This window comes from Entelurus aequoreus, linkage group LG11, assembly GCF_033978785.1.
Source record: "Entelurus aequoreus isolate RoL-2023_Sb linkage group LG11, RoL_Eaeq_v1.1, whole genome shotgun sequence".
Lineage (NCBI taxonomy): Eukaryota > Metazoa > Chordata > Actinopteri > Syngnathiformes > Syngnathidae > Entelurus > Entelurus aequoreus.
This window is the reverse complement of record NC_084741.1, coordinates 16,765,858-16,782,238: the sequence shown is the minus strand read 5'-3', so window position 1 is coordinate 16,782,238 and position 16,381 is coordinate 16,765,858. Positions and strand designations below refer to the sequence as shown.

General features: G+C 35.4%; 11 non-coding genes across 11 annotated transcripts; 5 read left to right on the top strand and 6 right to left on the bottom strand.

Annotated features, from left to right (window-relative positions):
• Window positions 1-389: 389 nt before the first annotated feature.
• Window positions 390-461, bottom strand: trnaq-cug (transfer RNA glutamine (anticodon CUG)). Its single transcript has one exon. It is a non-coding gene; the product is annotated as a tRNA-Gln (tRNA).
• Window positions 462-1,949: 1,488 nt separating this feature from the next.
• trnaq-uug (transfer RNA glutamine (anticodon UUG)) lies at window positions 1,950-2,021 on the bottom strand. Its single transcript has one exon. It is a non-coding gene; the product is annotated as a tRNA-Gln (tRNA).
• A 1,459-nt stretch (window positions 2,022-3,480) lies between these two features.
• On the bottom strand, window positions 3,481-3,552 carry trnaq-uug (transfer RNA glutamine (anticodon UUG)). Its single transcript has one exon. It is a non-coding gene; the product is annotated as a tRNA-Gln (tRNA).
• A 1,778-nt stretch (window positions 3,553-5,330) lies between these two features.
• Window positions 5,331-5,402, top strand: trnap-agg (transfer RNA proline (anticodon AGG)). Its single transcript has one exon. It is a non-coding gene; the product is annotated as a tRNA-Pro (tRNA).
• Window positions 5,403-5,921: 519 nt separating this feature from the next.
• trnaq-uug (transfer RNA glutamine (anticodon UUG)) lies at window positions 5,922-5,993 on the bottom strand. The gene has a single exon. It is a non-coding gene; the product is annotated as a tRNA-Gln (tRNA).
• A 597-nt stretch (window positions 5,994-6,590) lies between these two features.
• Window positions 6,591-6,662, top strand: trnaq-cug (transfer RNA glutamine (anticodon CUG)). The gene has a single exon. It is a non-coding gene; the product is annotated as a tRNA-Gln (tRNA).
• A 5,410-nt stretch (window positions 6,663-12,072) lies between these two features.
• trnaq-uug (transfer RNA glutamine (anticodon UUG)) lies at window positions 12,073-12,144 on the bottom strand. Its single transcript has one exon. It is a non-coding gene; the product is annotated as a tRNA-Gln (tRNA).
• An 812-nt stretch (window positions 12,145-12,956) lies between these two features.
• trnaq-cug (transfer RNA glutamine (anticodon CUG)) lies at window positions 12,957-13,028 on the top strand. Its single transcript has one exon. It is a non-coding gene; the product is annotated as a tRNA-Gln (tRNA).
• Window positions 13,029-14,512: 1,484 nt separating this feature from the next.
• Window positions 14,513-14,584, top strand: trnap-agg (transfer RNA proline (anticodon AGG)). The gene has a single exon. It is a non-coding gene; the product is annotated as a tRNA-Pro (tRNA).
• A 516-nt stretch (window positions 14,585-15,100) lies between these two features.
• Window positions 15,101-15,172, bottom strand: trnaq-cug (transfer RNA glutamine (anticodon CUG)). The gene has a single exon. It is a non-coding gene; the product is annotated as a tRNA-Gln (tRNA).
• A 920-nt stretch (window positions 15,173-16,092) lies between these two features.
• Window positions 16,093-16,164, top strand: trnaq-uug (transfer RNA glutamine (anticodon UUG)). Its single transcript has one exon. It is a non-coding gene; the product is annotated as a tRNA-Gln (tRNA).
• The last annotated feature ends 217 nt before the right edge of the window (window positions 16,165-16,381 follow it).

The following is a 16,381-nucleotide window of genomic DNA, read 5'->3' as shown; positions in this document are numbered from 1 at the left end:
GAGCTGGTAACCCTTAGTTCATCTATGTATGAAAATGTCAGTGAATCTAAATAAGTTTAAAAGTGCAATAAGGTAATCAAGTTTCAGATTGTGTCCCCTATTAAAATCTCACATTTCATAAGATTTGTTGGTAAGTCTTGTTCCAGGACTTCTTAGTATCGTCGTATCATTCTTGCTGAGGGTCTGAGAGATGGTCTGGGTTCAAATCTTGGACAAGCTTTTATGTCTTTAAGTCCTGTTTTCAGTCATTACTTTTTACACACATAGTAATATTTATTTCTACTTTTGACTGTGAACTTCATTTTAAACTTTATTATTGTTTTTTGTGAAGGTATACACTAAAGGGATCAATACAAATCTTTAAAAACGTCCACTTCAATACTGCAAGTTGGTTCCACCAAGACTTGAACTTGGATCACTGGATTCAGAGTCCAGAGTGCTAACCATTACACCATGGAACCTGTAAATGTACATGTAAAACAATGTGATCCTACAGTAAACAGTATTGATGACATTTAATAGATTCTCATTGACACCTTGAGTGTAAGTTGTCAGGAAAATGGAGGGAAACGTTTAAATCAAGTCTAAAGTCACAAAAGTAACAACAAGTGTGTGTATGAGGGACAGATCCATGATTGAAAACAGGACTTATGAACATATAGGGGACACAATCTGAAACTTGGTTAAAACTTTGCACTTTTGACCCAAATTTAGATGTACTGCCTTTTTCATGTATAAATTAATCGAAGGGCATTTAAACATGTTGGTTAAAAAAGTAACAACATTTCAGATTGTGTCCCCTATTAAAATCTCACATTTCATGAGATTTGTTGGGTAATCATGTTTGCGGGGTTAGTTGAACTTGAACGAGCACTTGTGTTTATAATCCCTGTTTTCAGTCATGACTTTTCCCCTCGTACACACAGTCACAAGTCTTGTCTTTTTTTACTTTACACTTGATTTAAACATTTCCCTCCATTTTCCTGACAACTTACACTCAAGGTGTCAATGACATTTAATCACATTTCATCTATACTGTGTACTGTAGGATCACATTGTATTACATGTACATTTACAGGTTCCATGGTGTAATGGTTAGCACTCTGGACTCTGAATCCAGTGATCCAAGTTCAAGTCTTGGGGGAACCTTCTTGTAACATTAGAGTGATTAGTGTTCAGTATGACCTCCCTTTAAATATTTTTTCTATTTGTTCTAGGACTGAGGTCGTAAACCCTCAGTTTATTTATGCATGAAAATGGTAGTCAATCAAAATATGTGTTAAAAGCACAGTTTCAGATTGTGGCCCCTATTGAAGGATTAAAACATTTTTAAAAGATGTTTGCCAGTTTGTCTTTAAGGCTTGTTGGTCTTGTCGTATGATTCTCGCTTAGGGTGCGAGAGGTACCGGGTTTAATTCCCGGACAAGCCCTTATGTTTGTAAGTCCTATTTTTAATCATAACTTTTCTTTCTTGTACACACAATTGTTGTTACATTCGTGACTTATCAAATACAGTGTTACCTAAATGTATGACCACAGTTTGTTCTAGGACTGAGCTGGTAACCCTTAGTTCATCTATGTATGAACATGTCAGTGATTCTAAATAAGTTTAAAAGTGCAATAAGGTAATCAAGTTTCATATTGTGTCCCCTATTAAAATCTCACATTTCATAAGATTGGTTGGTAAGTCTTGTACCAGGACTTCTTAGTATTGTCGTATCCTTCTTGCTGAGGGTGTGAGAGATGGTCTGGGTTCAAATCCAGGACAAGCTTTTATGTCTTTAAGTCCTGTGTTCAGTCATTACTTTTTACCTTGTCCACACATAATCATATTTCTTTCTACTTTTGACTGTGAACTTCATTTTAAACTTTATTATCCTTTTATGTGAAGGCATACACTAAAGGGATCAATACAAATCTTTAAAAATATCCACTTCAATACAGCAAGTTGGTTCCACCAAGACTTAAACTTGGATCACTGGATTCAAAGTCCAGAGTGCTAACCATTACACCATGGAACCTGCATAAAAGAAGTTATCCAACAGTAAACAGTATTTATGAAATTTCATAGATTTTCATTGACACCTTGAGTGTAAGTTGTCGGGAAAATGGAGGGAAACGTTTAAATCAAGTCTAAAGTATAAAATGACCAGACTTGTGAGTGTGTGTACGAGGGACAGATCCATGATTGAAAACAGGACTTATGAACATATAGGGGACACAATCTGAAACTGGGTTAAAACTTTGCACTTTTAATCCAAATTTAGATTCACCGCCTTTTTCATGCATGAATTAATCAAAAGGAATTCAAAAATGTTTGTTAAAAGTATGACAACATTTCAGATCGTGTCCCTTATTAAAATCTCACATTTCATGAGATTTGTTGGACTTGGACGAGCACTTGTGTTTATAATTCTTGTTTTCAGTCATGACTTTTCCCCTTGTACACAGAGTCACAACACGATTAGCACAACATCGGTCCTTTGTGGCCATACCATTCACACATTTCATGTTGTTTTCACACAATATGCAGTCAGTGAACACATTTATATAATGCTTACATTTTCTTAACAGACAAGCTATACCTCCAAACAAAATTATGGATTGTTTTTGTATTATTTACAAATGTTAACACACAACATCCCACAATTGCAAACACAATATTCCAAAACTTAGATACAGTATAAAAACCTATGCTTCTGTAATACAGTAATATCAGTTCTAAAACAATATATCCCAGCTTGAAGCCATGGATGCTGGCTGCAGGGACATCACAGTTGATGATTGTCAAGGGTGGATCAGGCATTCCAAGCGGTTTTATCCAAGGTGTATCGCCTTGGATAACATCAGATGCGATGTGGATGAAAACTTGTGGCCTAACCCTGAAGATCGCAGGGATTAGATACTGTAAAGGAATGTTGTGCTTTTTTTTAGTTTTCCCTTTTTACTGGGCTTTTTGCTGTTGCTTTTTTGTTCATGGATATTTTGTTAACTTTACTGTAAACAATACTGTACACACAATTGTTGTTACATTTGTGACTTATCAAACACAGTTGTACCTAAATGTATGACCACAGTTTGTTCTTGGACTGAGCTGGTAACCCTTAGTTCATCTATGTATGAAAATGTCAGTGAATCTAAATAAGTTTAAAAGTGCAATAAGGTAATCAAGTTTCAGATTGTGTCCCCTATTAAAATCTCACATTTCATAAGATTTGTTAGTAAGTCTTGTTCCAGGACTTCTTAGTACCGTCGTATCCTTCTTGCTGAGGGTGTGAGAGATGGTCTGGGTTTAAATCCTAGACAAGCTTTTTTGTCTTTAAGTCCTGTTTTCAGTCATTACTTTTTACACACATAGTAATATTTATTTCTACTTTTGACTGTGAACTTCATTTTAAAGTTTATTATCGTTTTTTGTGAAGGTATACACTAAAGGGATCAATACAAATCTTAAAAAATGTCCACTTCAATACAGCAAGTTGGTTCCACCAAGACTTGAACTTGGATCACTGGATTCAAAGTCCAGAGTGCTAACCATTACACCATGGAACCTGTATATCCCCAAGTAAAAAAAGTGATCAAACAGTAAACAGTATTGATGAAATTTGATAGATTTTCATTGCTACCTTGAGTGTAAGTTGTCAGGAAAATGGAGGGAAACGTTTTAATCAAGTCTAAAGTAATAAAATGACAAGACTTGTGACTCTGTGTACTAGGGACAGATCCATGATTGAAAACAAGACTTATGAACATATAGGGGACACAATCTGAAACTGGGTTAAAACTTTGCACTTTTAACCCACATTTGGATTCACTATCTTTTTAATCAAAAGGACTTCAAAAACGTTGGTTAAAAGTGTGACAAAATTTCAGATCGTGTCCCTTATTAAAATCTCACATTTCATGAGATTTGTTGAACTTGGACGAGCACTTGTGCTTATAATTCCTGTTTTCAGTCACAACTGTTTCCCTCGTACACACAGTTGTCTTTACATTTGTGACTTTAAACTTTTTAATCAATATTCCATACATCACACACTCAAGAGATCAATACAAATCTCTGAAATAAATACAGTTGTGTCTCAACTTACGAGCTCTATTTGTTCTAGGACTGAGGTCGTAAACCCTCAGTTTATTTATGCATGAAAATGGTAGTCAATCAAAATATGTGTTAAAAGTGCAGTTTCAGACTGTCCCCTATTAAAAGATTAAAACATGTTTAAAATATGTTTGCCATAATCTCTTAAAGGCTTGTTGGTCTAGTCGTATGATTCTCGCTTAGGGTGCGAGTGGTCCCGGGACAATAATAATAATAATAATAATTTTTTTATTGACATCACTCACTCTTGGGATTAACAAAAATGTACCAAAGTATGGAATAATTTGCTTACTGTCAGTTGGTTCCACCAAAACTTTAACTTGGATCTCTGGATTCAAAGTCCAGAGTGCCAACCATTACACCATGGAACCTGTAAAATCTGATTATAATTTTAACACAAGGACTTGTCCACGACCAACAAACCCTGCAACAGGATTGATGAACAAATGTTTAATTGGGGACACAATCTTTGAACCAAAAATTAAATTGACTACCATCTTCATACACAAATTAAATAAGTGTTTACAAGATCAGTCCTAGAACAAATAGAGCTCGTAAATTAGGAAACAACTATTTGTAAATTTGTAGATTTTCAATGATCCCTTGATTATGTGCCCTCTGGAAAAGTGAAATAAAAGTTCAAAACCAAGTCTAAAGTCACAAAAGTAACAACAAGTGTGTGTACGAGGGACAGATCCATGATTGAAAACAGGACTTATGAACATATAGGGGACACAATCTGAAACTGGATTAAACATTGCAATTGTAATCCAAATTTGGATTCACTGCCTTTTTCATGCATGAATCAATCAAAAGGAATTTAAAAATGTTGGTTAAAAATAGGACATCATTTCAGATCGTGTCCGTTATTAAAATCTCCCATTTCATGAGATTTGTTGAACTTGGACGAGCACTTGTGTTTATAATTCTTGTTTTCAGTCATGACTTTTCCCCTCATACACACAGTTGTCTTTACATTTGTTACATATAACTTTTACATCAATTTTCCATACATCACACACTCAAGAGATCAATAAAAATCTCTGAAATAAATACAGTTGTGTCTCAACTTACGAGCTCTATTTGTTCTAGGACTGAGGTCGTAAACCCTCAGTTTATTTATGCATGAAAATGGTAGTCAATCAAAATATGTGTTAAAAGTGCAGTTTCAGACTGTCCCCTTTTAAATGATTAAAACATTTTTAAAATATGTTTGCTATTAAGTCTTTAAGGCTTGTTGGTCTAGTCGTATGATTCTCGCTTAGGGTGCGAGAGGTCCCGGGTTCAATTCCCGGACAAGCCCTTATGTTTATAAGTCCTTCTTTTAATCAAAACTGTTCTTTCTTGTACACACAGTTGTTGTCAAATTTGTGACTTATTAAATACAGTGTTACCTAAATGTATGACCACAGTTCGTTCTACGACTGAGCTGGTAACCCTTAGTTTATCTATGCATGAAAATGTCAGTGAATCTAAATAAGTTTAAAAGTGCAATAAGGTAATCAAGTTTCAGATTGTATCCCCTATTAAAATCTCACATTTTGTAAGATTTGTTGGCAAGTCTTGTTCCAGGACTTCTTAGTATCGTCGTACCCTTCTTGCTGAGGGTGTGAGAGATGGTCTGGGTTCAAATCCTGGACAAGCTTTTATGTCTTTGAGTCCTGTTTTCAGTCATTACTTTTTTCTCTGTACACACATAGTTATATTTCTCTACATTTTTGACTGTGAACTTAATTTTAAACTTCATTATCCTTTTTTATGAAGGCATACAGGAAAGAGATCAATAGAAATCTTTAAAAATGTCCACTCCAATACTGCAAGCTGGTTCCACCAAGACTTGAACTTGGATCACTGGATTCAAAGTCCAGAGTGCTAACCATTACACCATGGAACCTGTATATCTCCAAGGTAATAAGAAGTGATCAAACAGTAAACAGTATTGATGAAATTTGATACATTTTCATTGACACCTTGAGTGTGAGTTTTCAGGAAAATGGAGGAAAACGTTTAAATAAATTCTAAAGTATAAAATGACAAGACTTGTGACTGTGTGTACGAGGGCCAGATGCATGATTGAAAACAGGACTTATGAACATATAGGGGACACAATCTGAAACCGGGTTAAAACTTTGCACTTTTAATCCAAATTTAGATTCATTGCCTTTTTCATGCAAGAATTAATCAAAATGAATTAAAAAATTGTGGTTAAAAGTGTGACAAAATTTTAGATTGTTTCCCTTATTAAAATCTCACATTACATGACATTTGTTGAACTTGGACGAGCACTTGTGTTTATAACTCCTGTTTTCAGTCATGACTTTTCCCCTCATACACACAGTCACAAGTCTTGTCTTTTTTTTACTTTAGAATTGATTTAAACGTTTCCCTCCATTTTCCTGACAACTTACACTCAAGGTGTCAATGACATTTAATCACATTTCATCAAGTACTGTGTACTGTAGGATCACATTGTTTTACATGTACATTTACAGGTTCCATGGTGTAATGGTTAGCACTCTGGACTCTGAATCCAGTGATCCAAGTTCAAGTCTTGGTGGAACCAATTTGTAACAATAGAGTGATTAGTGATCAGTATGACCTCCCCTTGAATAGTTTGTACATAACAAAGAGTGCAAATTTCAATTTGTCTTAAAAGTGAAGTTACGGATTGTGACCTGTATTTTTAAAAATTGTGTTCTTTCCTTTTTTGTAATATTTTCCCCACGTTAATTTTCAGGGCTTGTCGGTCCTGTCTAATGATATTGCTTCGGGTTAAATTTCCAGCCAAGCCCTTATTGTTTATAAGTCGTATTTACAATCATAACTTTTTTCTAAATATACACAGTTGTTGTTACATTTGTGACTTTGGACTTGATTTTAATCATTTTTTAAGACATCACACTCAGAAGGAATCAATAAAAATCTATCATATCAAACACAGTGGTACCTACATTTATGACCACAGTTTGTTCTAAGACTGAGCTGGTAACTCTTAGTTCAAATATGTTCAAAGTGTGTCCCCTATTAAAATCTCATATTTCATGAGATTTGTTGGTAAGTTTTGTTCCAGGACTTGATGGTCTCGTCGTATACTTCTCACTCAGGGTGTAAAACACGGCCTGTTTACTTGAACTCAAAAAGATCTTAGGTCTTTGAGTCCTGTTGTCAGTCATTTCTTTTTTCTTCCCAGACACAGTTGTCTTTACATTTGTGACTTAAGACTTGATTTTAGCCATTTTTTTCAGACATCACACACTCAAGGGATCAATGAAAAATTATCAAATCCAATCAAACCCTGTGTACTGTAGGATCACATTGTTTTACATGTACATTTACAGGTTCCATGGTGTAATGGTTAGCACTCTGGACTCTGAATCCAGTGAGCCAAGTCTTGGTGGAACCTTCTTGAATATGTTCACATGAAAAAATGTGTGAGTCTAAATTTGGCTAAAAAGTACAATATTGTAGTCCAGTTTCAAATTGTGCTCCTTATATGTTTATAAGTCCTGTTTTTAATTACAACTTTTTCCCTCGTACACAAAGTCGTCTTTACATTTATGACTTTAAACTTTTACATCAATGTTCCATACATCACACACTCAAGAGAACAATACAAATATCTGAAATAAATACAGTTGTGTCTCAACTTACGAGCTCTATTTGTTCAAGGACTGAGGTCGTAAACCCTCAGTTTATTTATGCATGAAAATGGTAGTCAATCAAAATATGTGTTAAAAGCACAGTTTCAGATTGTAGCCCCTATTAAAAGATTACAACATTTTTAAAAGATGTTTGCCATTTCAGTGTTTCTCACACATTCATTTATTTGTGGCGGACCGCCACGAAAGAATTACGTCCGCCACAAATTTAAATTTTTTTTTTTTTTTTTTGAAAAATGTTTTTAATTTTTTGTCTTGTCCAGCTTCTCAGGCAAATCATATAGTTGATGTAGATGCCCATATAGGCTGTTCAGATTTACTTTACAAAAGAGAAGTGTAGGATACTTCTCTTGTTGCCTTTTTTGTATTTGACCACTACTGTTTTCTGTTTATTTGTTACTGACAGTGGCAGGACACCTCTGCCTCTGTTTCACTTTATGTTGCTGGTAAATAATATGGTTGTAGTAGTAGGCTAAAGTTAAATTATTTAGTGTGCACTAATTAAAGGGGCAGAGCTTTAAAGGCCTACTGAAATGATTTTTTTTTATTTAACCGGGGATAGCAGATCCAATTTATGTGTCATACTTGATCATTTTGCGATATTGCCATATTTTTGCTGAAAGGATTTAGTATAGAACAACGTCCATAAAGTTCGCAACTTTTGGTCTCTGATAAAAAAAAAAACCTTGCCCCTACCGGAAGTAGCGTGACGTTGTCAGTTGTTCACTCCCTCATATTTTCCTATTGTTTTCAACGCAGCTAGAGCTATTCGGACCATTACCCTATTAATTTGAGCGAGGATGAAAGATTTGTGGACGAGGAACGTTAGAGTGACGGACTAGAATGCAGTGTAATACATATTTTTTTTCGCTCTGACCGTGACTTAGGTACAAGCTGGCTCGTTGGATTCCACACTCTCTCCTTTTTCTATTGTGGATCACGGATTTGTATTTTAAACCACCTCGGATACTATATCCTCTTGAAAATGAGAGTCGAGAACGCGAAATGGACATTCAGTGCCTTTTATCTCCACGACAATACATCGACGAAGCTCAGCTAACGTGATAGCATCTGTCTCAAATGCAGATAGAAACAAAATAAATAAATCCCTGACTGGAAGGATAGACAGAAGATCAACAATACTATTAAACCATGGACATGTAACTACACGGTTAATAGATCTCAGCCTGGCAAAGCTTAACCATGCTGTTGCTAACGACGCTAAGGCTGACTTAGCCACTTAGCAACCGGACCTCACAGAGTTATGCTAAAAACAATAGCGCTCCACCTACGCCAGCCAGCCCTCATCTGCCCAGCTCATCAACACCCGTGCTCACCTGCGTTCCAGCTATCGACGGCGCGACGAAGGACTTCACCCGATCATCCGTGCAGTGGCCGGTTAGCATCGGCTAGCACGTCTGCTATCCAAGTGATTACGGTAATCCTTGTTGTGTTGCTACAGCCAGCCGCTATACACCGACCCACCTACAAAGTTCTTCTTTGCAGCCTCCATTGTTCATTAAACAAATTGCAAAAGATTCACCAATACATATGTCCAGAATACTGTGGAATTATGAAATGAAAACAGAGCTTTTTTTTATTGTATTCAATGAGGAAGGCATACCTCTGTTCCCCGGGCTACGTCACGCGCATACGTCATCCTCCGAAGGCTTTTTCAACCGGAAGTGTGGCGGGAATTTTATAATTACACTTTATAAGTTAACCCGGCCGTATTGGCATGTGTTGCAATGTTAAGATTTCATCATTGATATATAAACTATCAGACTGCGTGGTCGCTAGTAGTGGCTTTCAGTAGGCCTTTAAGAGACATTTTAGCTTTTATATTTTATAAGATATATTTTTTGTAAGAACCACAATTAATAAATATATTTCAGTGAATAACGTGTTGTTCAAATCTGTATATAAATATGTACATAAAGTGTTGTAATTATATTGTAAAATGGATGGATGGATGGATGGATGGATGGATGGGCGTTTAAAACAAAACTGTTATTATTAATTAGTAAGTATACATTTTTTTAGCCTTTTTAGAGAAAATCATATCATTGTAGTAAATTATGCAAATTACTCGATGATGTCATGTTGACCACGCCCATAGTCACGCCCATAGCCACGCCCCCACCACCACAGGTATCTTGGCAGTTTATGGGAAACACTGCATGTCCTTTAAAAGGCTTGTTGGTCTAGTTGTATGATTCTCGCTTAGGGTGTGAGAGGTCCCGTGTTCAATTCCCGGACACGCCCTTATGTTAGTGAGTCTTATTTTTAATCACAACTTGTCTTTCTTGTACACACAATTGTTGTTACATTCGTGACTTATCAAACACAGTGTTACCTACATTTATGACCACAGTTTGTTTTAGGAATGAGCTGGTAACCCTTAGTTCATCTATGTATGAAAATTAGGGATGTCCGATAATATCGGCAGGCCAATAAATGCGTTAAAATGTAATATCGGAAATTATCGGTATCGTTTTTTTAATTATCTGTATCGTTTTTTTTTTTTTTTTTGTTTTTTTTGTTTTTATTAAATCAACATAAAAAACACAAGATACACTTACAATTAGTGCACCAACCCAAAAAACCTCCCTCCCCCCATTTCTTTCTGTTATCAATATTCTGGTTCCTACATTATATATCAATATATATCAATACAGTCTGCAAGGGATACAGTCCGTAAGCACACATGATTGTGCGTGCTGCTGGTCCACTAATAGTACTAACCTTTAACAGTTAATTTTACTCATTTTCATTAATTACTAGTTTCTATGTGACTGTTTTTATATTGTTTTACTTTCTTTTTTATTCAAGAAAATGTTTTTAATTTAGTTATCTTATTTTATTTTATTTTTTAAGAAGTACCTTATCTTCACCATACATGGTTGTCCAAATTAGGCATAATAATGTGTTAATTCCACGACTGCATATATCGGTTGATATCGGTATCGGTTGATATCGGTATCGGTAATTAAAGAGTTGGACAATATCGGAATATCGGGTATCGGCAAAAAGCCATTATCGGACATCCCTAATGAAAATGTCAGTGAATCTATCCATCCATCCATTTTCTACCGCTTGTCCTTTTTTGGGGGTTGTATTGAATCTAAATATGTGTTAAAAGTGCAATAAGGTAATCAAGTTTCAGATTGTGTCCCCTATTAAAATCTCACATTTCATAGCATTTGTTGGTAAGTCTTGCTCCAGGACTTCTTAGTATCGTCGTACCCTTTTTGCAGAGGGTGTGAGAGATGGACTGGGTTCAAATCCTGGACAATCTTTTATGTCTTTAAGTCCTGTTTTCAGTCATTACTTTTTACCTCGTACACACATAGTCATATTTATTTCTACTTTTGACTGTGAACTTCATTTTAAACTATATTATCCATTTTTCTGAAGGCATACACTTAAGCGATCAATAAAAAATGACCACTTCAATACTGCAAGTTGGTTCCACCAAGACTTGAACTTAGATAAGAGGATTACTATTCCGGAGTGCTAACCATTACACCATGGAACCTGTACATATTCACGTAAAAGAAGTGATCCAACAGTAAACAGTATTGATGACATTTGATAGATTTTCATTGACACCTTGAGTGTAAGTTGTCAGGAAAATGGAGGGAAACGTTTAAATCAAGTCTAAAGTAAAAAAAGACAAGACTTGTGACTGTGTGTACGAGGGGAAAAGTCAAGACTGAAAACAGGAATTATAATTTTAACACAAGGACTTGTCCAAGACCAACAAACTCTAAAACAGGATTGCCGAGCAAATCTTATAAAATGTGAGATTTTAATAGGGGACACAATCTTTAAACCATAATTTAAAATATTTTACAGGTTCCATGGTGTAATGGTTAGCACTCTGAATCCAGTGATCCAAGTTCAAGTCTTGGTGGAACCTTCTTGTAACATTAGAGTGATTAATGTCCAAAATAGCCTCCATTTAATGTTTTTTGCATGAAAAAGGGAGCGAATTAAATGTGGATAAGTGTTAAAAGTGCATTTTCAGATTGTGTCTTATTAAAAGATGTTTTGTTTTATTTTGGGTTTTTTTTAAAGATTTTTGGCACTTTGTTTTTCAGGGCTTTTTGGTTTAATAGTGTGATTTTCACTTTGTGTGGATTCAATTACCGGACAAGCTCTTATGTTTATAAGTCCTTTTTCCCTCGTACACACAGTCGTTGTTACATTTGTGACTTTTGACTTGATTTTGATCATTTTTTTATTGACATCACTCACTCATGGGATCCATAAAAATGTACCAAAGTATGAAATAATTTGCTTACTGTCAGTTGGTTCCACCAAGATTTGAACTTGGATCACTGGATTCAAAGTCCAGAGTGCTAACCATTACACCATGGAACCTGCAAAAGTTCAGTTATAATTGTAATAATAATAATAATAATAATAATAATAATAATAATAATAATAATAATAATAATAATAATAATAATAATAATAATAATAATAATAATAATAATAATAATAATAATAATACCTGGGATTTATATAGCGCTTTTCTAAATACCCAAAGTCGCTTTACATGTGTGTGTGGGGGGGGGGATTAAAATAACTTTATTAGGAAAAGAAAATAAGAAAACATTTTAACACAAGGACTTGTCCAAGACCAACAAACCCTGCACCAGGATTGCTAAACAAATGTTTAATAGGGGACACAATCTTGAAACCAAAATTTAAATTCACTACCATCTTCATGCACAAAAGAAATAAGGGTTTACAAGATCAGTCCTAGAACAAATAGAGCTCCTAAATTAAGAAACAACTGTATTTGATTTTGTAGATTTTCATTGATCCCTTGATTATGTGCCCTCTGGAAAAGTGAAATAAAAGTTTAAAATCAAGTCTAAAGTCACAAATGTAACAACAAGTGTGTGTACGAGGGACAGATCCATGATTGGAAACAGGACTTATGAACATATAGGGGACACAATCTGAAACTCGGTTAAAACTTTGCACTTTTAACCCAAATTTAGATTCAGTGCCTTTTTCATGCATGAATTAATCAAAGGTCATTCAACATTTTGGTTAAAAGTGTAACAACATTTCAGATTGTGTCTCCTATTAAGAGCTTGCAGTCAAGGGATCAATGACAATCTATCAAATCCAATCAAGTACTGTGTACTGTAGGATCACATTGTTTTACATGTACATTTACAGGTTCCATGGTGTAATGGTTAGCACTCTGGACTCTGAATCCAGTGATCCAAGTTCAAGTCTTGGTGGAACCTTCTTGTCACATTAGAGTGATTAGTGTTCAGTATGACCTCATAAAAAGTACATTTTCAGATTGTGTCTCCTAATTATAAGCTGTTTTTTTATTTAAGATTTTTGCCACCGTATTTTTAAGGGCTTGTTGGTCTAGTCATACTATTCTCGCCTTGGGTGTGACAGGTGTTCGAATCCCGGATAAGTCCTTATGTTTAGAAGTCCTATTTTCAACAATAACTTATTTCCCCGTACACACAGTTGTTGTTACATTTGTGACTTTAGACTTGATTTTGATCCTTTTTTCAGACATCACACACTCAAGAGATCAATGAAAATCTATCAAATCAAATACAGTGGTACCTAAATTTATGACCACAGTTTGTTCTAGGACTGAGCTGGTAACCCTTAATTCATCTATGTAAATGGTAAATAGGCCGTACTTGTGTAGCGCTTTTCTACCTTTTTAAGTAACTCAAAGCGCTTTGACACTATTTCCACTTTCACCCATTCACACACTGATGGCGGGAGCTGCCATGCACGGCGCTAACCAGGCCCATCAGGAGCAAGGGTGAAGTGTCTTGCTCAAGGACACAACGGACGTGACTAGGATGGTAGAAGGTGGGGATTGAACCCCAGTAACCAGCAACCCTCAGATTGCTGGCATGGCCACTCTACCAACTTCGCCACGCCATCAAAAGGAATTCATAAATGTTGGTCAAAATTAGGACAACATTTCAGATCGTGTTTTTTTAAATCTTACATTTCATGAGATTTGTTGAACTCGTGTTTATAATTCCTGTTTTCAGTCATGACTTTTCCCCTTGTACACACAGTCACAAGTCTTGTCTTTTTTTATTTTGGACTTGATTTAAACGTGTCCCTCCATTTCCCCGACAACTCACACTCAAGGTGTCAATGACAATCTATTAAATCCAATCAAGTAATGTGTACTGTAGGAAAATGTGGTTTTATAAGAGCATTTACAGGTTCCATGGTGTAATGGTTAGCACTCTGGACTCTGAATCCAGTGATCCAAGTTCAAGTCTTGGGGGAACCTTCTTGTAACATTAGAGTGATTAGTGTTCAGTAAGACCTCCCTTTGAATATTTTCACATGAAAAAAGGAGTGAGTCTAAATTTCAGTTAAAGGTAAAATGTTGTAGTCCAGTTTCAAATTGTGATCCGTATATTTTTATAAGTCCTGTCTTTAGTCAGAACTGTTTCCCTCGTACACACAGTTGTCTTTACATTTGTGACTTTAAACTTTTACATACATTTTCCATACATCACACACTCAAGAGATCAATACAAATATCTGAAATAAATACAGTTGTGTCTCAACTTACAAGCTCTATTTGTTCTAGGACTGAGGTCGTAAACCCTCAGTTTATTTATGCATGAAAATGGCAGTCAATCAAAATATGTGTTAAAAGTACAGTTTCAGATTGTGTCCCCTATTAAAAGATTAAAACATGTTTAAAAGATGTGTGCCGTAACACCTTTAAGGCTTGTTGGTCTAGTCGTATGATTCTCGCTTAGGGTGCGAGAGGTCCCGGGTTCAATTCCCGGACAAGCCCTTATGTTTGTAAGTCCTATTTTTAATCACAACTTGTCTTTCTTGTACACACAATTGTTGTTACATTCGTGACTTATCAAATACAGTGTTACCTAAATGTATGACCAGTTTGTTCTAGGACTGAGCTGGTAACCCTTAATTCATCTATGTATGAAAATGTCAGTGAAACTAAATATGTGTTTAAAGTGCAATAAGGTAATCAAGTTTCATATTGTATCCCCTATTAAAATCTCACGTCATGAGATTTGTTAGTAAGTCTTGTTCCAGGACTTCTTAGTCTAATCGTATCCTTCTTGCTAAGGGAGTGAGAGATGGTCTGGGTTCAAATTCTGGACAAGCTTTTACGTCTTCAAGTCGTGTTTTCAGTCATTACTTTTTACCTCGTCCACAGATAATCATATGTCTTTACATTTTTGACTGTGAACTTCATTTTAAACTTCATTATCCTTTTTTGTGAAGGCATACGGTAAAGGGATCAATACAAATCTTTAAAAATGTCCACTTCAATACTGCAAGTTGGTTCCACCAAGACTTGAACTTGGATCACTGGATTCAGAGTCCAGAGTGCTAACCATTACACCATGGAACCTGTAAATGTAACCGTAAGTGATCCAACAGTAAACAGTATTGTTGACATTTGATAGATTTTCATTGACACCTTGAGTGTAAGTTGTCAGGAAAATGGAGGGAAACTTTTAAATCAAGTCTAAAGTAAAAAGAAAGACAAGACTTGTGACTGTGTGTACGAGGGGAAAAGTCATGACTGAAAACAGGAATTATAATTTTAACACAAGGACTTGTCCAAGACCAACAAACCCTGCAACATGATTACCCAACAAATCTCATAAAATCTGAAATTGTGTAACACTTTTAACCAAAGAATAAATTCACTACCATCTTCATGCACAAATGAAATAAGGATTTACAAGATCAGTCCTAGAACAAATAGAGCTCGTAAGTTAAGAAACTTGAAGAAATTTGATTTTGTAGAGTTTCATTGATCCCTTGATTATGTGCCGTCTGAGAAAGTGAAAAAAAATGTCTAAAGTCACAAATGTAACAACAAGTGTGTGTACGAGGGACAGATCCATGATTGAAAACAGGACTTATGAACATATAGGGGACACAATCTGGACCTGGGTTAAAACTTTGCACTTTTAACCCAAATGTAAATTCACTGCCTTTTTAATGCATGAATTAATCAAAGGGCATTTAAACATGTTGGTTAAAAGTGTAACAACATTTCAGATCGTGTCCCCTATTAAAATCTCACATTTCATCAGATTTGTTGAACTTGGACGAGCACTTGTGCTTATAATTCCTGTTTTCAGTCATGACTTTTCCCCTCGTACACACAGTCACAAGTCTTGTCTTTTTTTACTTTAGACTTGATTTAAACGTTTCTTTCCATTTTCCTGACAACTTACACTCAAGGTGTCAATAAAAATCGAATAAATGTCATCAATACTGTTTACTGTTGGATGACGTTATTTTACCTATGGCTATACCGGTTCCATGGTGTAATGGTTAGCACTCTGGCCTTTGAATCCAGTGATCCAAGTTCAAGTCTTGGTGGAACCAACTTGCAGTAACAACTAAGTAATACCATTTGAATTGATATATTATTATGGATCCCTCGAGTGTGTGATGTTTAAAAAACGGTCAAAATCAACTCTAAAGTCACAAATGTAACAACAATTGTGTACGAGGGAAAAGTTATGACTGAAAACAAGACCCAAACACAATATTTGATTTGATGATAGACTATTATTGATCTCTTGAGTGTGTGAGGTCTCAT